The sequence below is a fragment of the Gymnogyps californianus genome, chromosome Z (genome assembly GCF_018139145.2).
Source record: "Gymnogyps californianus isolate 813 chromosome Z, ASM1813914v2, whole genome shotgun sequence".
Classification (NCBI taxonomy): domain Eukaryota; kingdom Metazoa; phylum Chordata; class Aves; order Accipitriformes; family Cathartidae; genus Gymnogyps; species Gymnogyps californianus.
Genome location: NC_059500.1, coordinates 54,382,853 through 54,387,396, shown reverse-complemented (window position 1 = coordinate 54,387,396; position 4,544 = coordinate 54,382,853). Strand labels below are relative to the sequence as shown.

Below are 4,544 nucleotides of genomic sequence, written 5' to 3'. Positions count from 1 at the left end.
CAAGGGCCTGCATGCTGCAGTGCTGCAGAAAATGAGTGTAAGCTCAGTGCTGCCTTTCACCCCACGTTTGCACCAAGCCTGCCGGGCTCCGCCGGGTCCACCGCCCTGCAGAACCAGCGTCATCCTGCCCTGAGGGAGGCCTGGGGCCACCCAGCCTACGTGACGATGACGGAGCTGGCTACCATGTTCATGTCTTTGTGGGACACTGTAGTAACTATGGGGTACCCCAGGACTCGTGCCACCCTCCTTCCCCAGGCATGCTGTCAGTGCCCTGCCTGCGAGGGATCCTGCCCGGCCCTCCGACCTTTGCTCCCAGGGTGCACCCAGCTGCCCCCCTCCATAGGGCATAACCATGGCCCCGCCCCAGGCAGGGAGAACCAGTGCCCACCTCCCTGCAGGGATCTGGCATGCGCTGGACCGGTGTCCTCAGGAAGGGTCCTCAGGCTTTTCTCCGGTTTCTTTGCCCAGGGTTGGTCTTCAGCCTGGCAATGGCCGTGGTCTCCGTCCAGAGACGCCTCAGCACAGGCATCTCTACCCTGTGAGTACAACACGTGTCCGGTGTGGACACGGAGACGAGGGGTGCCAGTGGGTCAGGGCGAGCAGGGGAGGCTGGCAGTGCTCCCCACCAGGAGACGCCCTGGCTCCCCTGTAACTTGCTGCTCCTCAGCTTATAAGAGAACATCCCCCTGTGCAGGGCTCTGTCCTTGAGCACTGCTAACCCCAGGACTCCCTCTTTTTCAGGAAAGAGATCATCACCTTGAAAAAGAAGAGGCTCTGCACGATCCTCATCTTGATGAGCCTAGGTGCTCTCGGTGAGTATTTGCCCGCTGCCAGTGGAGGCGCAGAGGCACGGAGTGTGAGCTTCCGTGTGAGGGAGTGGAGCTGGTGGGGCCCTTCCATCCTCCCACGTCTGCAGCTCAGGGAGCTCCCAAGATGCTCACTACAAGCAGAGCAGGGAGGCAAAATGGGGCATGGCTGTGGGGCGCCAAGCGTACCAGAGCCCCGAGGCCCAGGGTCCCTGCTTGGAGCCGCAGCCTCTCTCTGCACCCTTTCCCCATATCCTCAGCCAGCCTCTTGCCACCCTGGTGTGGGAGGAGACCGTGCGACTACAGGAATCATTAGAAACCCTAGTAAAATAACTCTCTCTCGGTCACGTGAATTACAGCTGGTGCCTGCTGCAGGACCTCGCTGCTCGTGTGGATGCTGTGGACAAAGGATGTGCCACAGGTCAGTGACGGCTGTTGTGGGACAGGAAAGCCCTGCAAAGGAGCACTGCTGGCGGTGGGTGGGTGGGTGGGTAAATCGCCCTGTCCTCCGGGTCCAGGCAGTGACCCACACAAGCGGCAGCAGCTTCTGCCATGCCTTCCTAGAGCCGCCAGCTCTGGAAAGCCCTGGCAGCTCTGGGACTCAAACGGAGAGCCTTTCTCTTTCAGGTGCTGCTGGGGCAGCCTGCAGCCGACCTGAGGTCCCTGTGGTAAGAGCCCTCTCCTCTCTCCAGACCCGCAGCACGTTTGGTGGGGAGCAGCAGGTGTGGCCGTGCTATTTGCACTCCCTTGCCCAGCGCCCAGGGCTCGTGCCTTTCGCTCCTGCCTGGGCCTTTTGCTAAACCTGGCGGGGGAGGGAAGCACTTGCAAACCAAGGAAAGAAAAGGGGGCTCGAGCACCTCTGTCTCTTGAGCTTGGAGGCTCCGGGAGGGGCTGGGCAGCTCTCTGACAAGATCTGCTTTCCCGCTGTCTGCAGGAACACGCTCGCAGTGTTGAGGCAAACAATCCCAAGAGATGCAACAGCTGAGGGATGAGCTGGCGCACCTGGCTGCAGAGATCGGCGCTATGCAGAAGGTGATCCTGCACTTTGGGAAAGAGGGCTGGGGCAAGCAGGGCCCTGGCACAAGGCCCCTCCTGGGCCAGCTGGTGGGCTTTTCCAGCTCAGCCCAAACACCCATCCCTTGCCAGGGACTGCTGGTTGAGCTTCTCCGCTGTAAAGCCCCTTCTCCTGGCCAGGTCTGACATGGTCATTTCCCCTGTTCCTTTGTGTCTTTCCCAGGAAGTTCAGCAAATGAGGGAGGCAATGTCTGCAAAACCACGGATGTCTGACTGGGCTCTGAAAAGCGCAGGTACGGACAGACCTCAGGTGCCAGCAGGCAGGGCTCGTCGCGCTGGGCTTGTGCTTGGGGTTCCCAAAAGGAGGCTGCGCTGCAGACTCGGCTCTCCAACGCGTAGGGAGATGGGACGAAACCATGGGGCCCAAGAGCACGACTGTGGCCGAGCAGCTCCTTTGGGCTCACCCCAGTCCTGCCTTTGGGACCCTCGCTGGAGCCCCAGCCAACCCACCGGACAGCATTTCTGCCCTCTCCCACTCCATGGAGCTTCGCTGGGGAACGAAAGCGAGCGGCCAGGTTGTCCTTTGCTGTCCAAACAGCAGGGCCTCAAATTGGGTCTGCAGCCCTTCCTGTGGGGGCTTGCTGTCTCCCATCAGCCACAGCTGCTCTCCTCTCCCTTCAGGGGCTGCCATTGACCTGCTGAAGTCGTCCAGCAGCTCTACGTGGCTCTGCAGGGTGTTTTCGTTCCTGTGTGCTCCACCCGTTCTGGATACCTTTGTGCAGGTACAGTAGCAGAAAACCATCAATGCTGCTTCCCTTGCCTCTCAGAAGGTTGAGGGCAAGCCCTGGGGCGTCTCCCCTCAGGCCTGTGGTATTGCTGAAGGCTGCGGCACTGGTCCGGTGCCTGACACCTGAGGTCTCACACAGGGCTTGGCTCCCTCGAAAAGAGCAGTTGCCCTCAGAAGGGGGCTGAGCTGAAGCTGAGCTGAGCTGAGCTGAGCTTCCTGCCCACCATCGCTGGTCACTGCCGGGTGAAGGGGCTTCTCCTTCGGGACCCCATTTCCCTGCCACAGCTCTGATGATTGTCCCTCTGCCGATGGGGCAGTGGAGGGTGGGGGGAGGCTGCAGAGCTGCTGGCCAAGAAGAGAGGTTTCTTGAAAGGCGTTCATTGCTCTTGCCCTCTGCTTTCAGACGGATGCTTCCCTGGGATACTGCTGGCCTTTCCAAGGGTCTCGGAGCGAGGTGCTAATCCGGTTGCCCACACAAACACGACCGACGGCCGTCATCATACAGCACGCCTCAAAGATAGCCTCCCCGCTGGGGACTGTCAGTAGTGCCCCCGAGATTTCACTGTCTCTGTAAGTCTCTGCTGGGCACTGGGGGCTGGGACCTTGGCCGCGCGGAAAAGCTGTAACGGGGACTTGCTGCTCTCTGCGCACCTGCCGAGATTCATGTGCTCCGAAGCACTGCCTTTCCCTGAGGGGACATTTCAAGGGACATGAGGGCTGCTGTCACCCCTCCTAAGACTTGCTCAGCGCGTTTTGGCCCAGCACCTCTGGGCCCCTGAGCAACACACAAGGAGGAGACTCAGCCCCACCGCATCCTGCGCCAGACGGCGCTGGAGCCGCAGGAGTGGGGTGCAGGTCACGGGCCCGGATCTGGCATGAGCGTTTCCTCATGATCGAGTCAAGCCTGACCCGCTCCCCGGTGCTTTATCTTCAAGGGACTGGATGAGGAAGGCGAGGAGGAAACTCTGCTGGGGACATTCACCTATGCCGTGCAGAAAGAGCCGACCCAGACCTTCCCTCTGCAGGTACAGTGAGTGCGAGCCGGCAAGAGGCCAGGCAGAGTCGCCGGTTTGCCAGCAAGTCGCCTGCAGAAGGCGTGTGGACGGTCCCTGCCGGGCCAGGCCCCGACCGTGGTCAAGAGAAACACTGGTGGGAATCGGGAGGGAGAGTGGCATCTGGCAGGGAGGCAAAAGCAGAACGAAGACTGGGTCAGCGCCCTGTCTGTGTTGGTCCCTGCAGCTCCGCAGCTGCACCCACCAGGCAGGCGGTGGCAGGCAGGATGCCCAGCACCTTGCCCTGGCAGCACGACTTTCCCCAGCACCAGCGAGCCTCAGGTTTCCACAGCTGCCTGCCACGCTCTCTGAGGCCAGGCGTTTTGCTCTGAGGGCACAGAGGTCCTTTGCCACCTGGGTGGGAGAAGGGAAGGAGGGAGAAGCTGCTTCTCTGGCCAGGGCGGGAGCTGGCCCCGGAGTAGGGGCTGGGCTGGCGGAGGAAGACGCATGGAGCCCGCTCTCACTCTTTACAGCCCAGGAGTGACGCTGCTTTTTGCCATGGCTTCTTTGCAGAATGGGATCCCCAGAGCCTTTCGGTTTTTGAAACTTGGCATACAGAGCAACTGGGGAAAACCGGGATACACCTGTATTTATCGAGTGCAGGTGCATGGAAGATCGCGGGAACGAATGCCATCGGCGAGACGCATGTGAAGACCTTCCCTCAGTAACGATTAAAGAGGAAAATGGAGAAAGAGACCAGAGGGATGCGGCTGTTTAGTGTGGTGCAGAGCAATGTTGTTTCAGAGGCCCTCTCAAAGCTGCCAACTTCTGCCTTTCGCAGGCTGAGGCCTTCCTCAGGCTCTCCGCTTTCTCTCCAGCACAGGGATGTTTCCTAACGGAGCAAAAGGAGAAGATGCTCCGTAGCCTTTCCGTGCCTAAGGTCCT

At 60.5% G+C, this 4,544-nt stretch overlaps 1 pseudogene; it reads left to right on the top strand.

The window, feature by feature from the left end:
- The first annotated feature begins 165 nt into the window (after positions 1-165).
- LOC127027763 (sperm-associated antigen 4 protein-like) lies at positions 166-4,327 on the top strand (annotated as a pseudogene).
- The last annotated feature ends 217 nt before the right edge of the window (positions 4,328-4,544 follow it).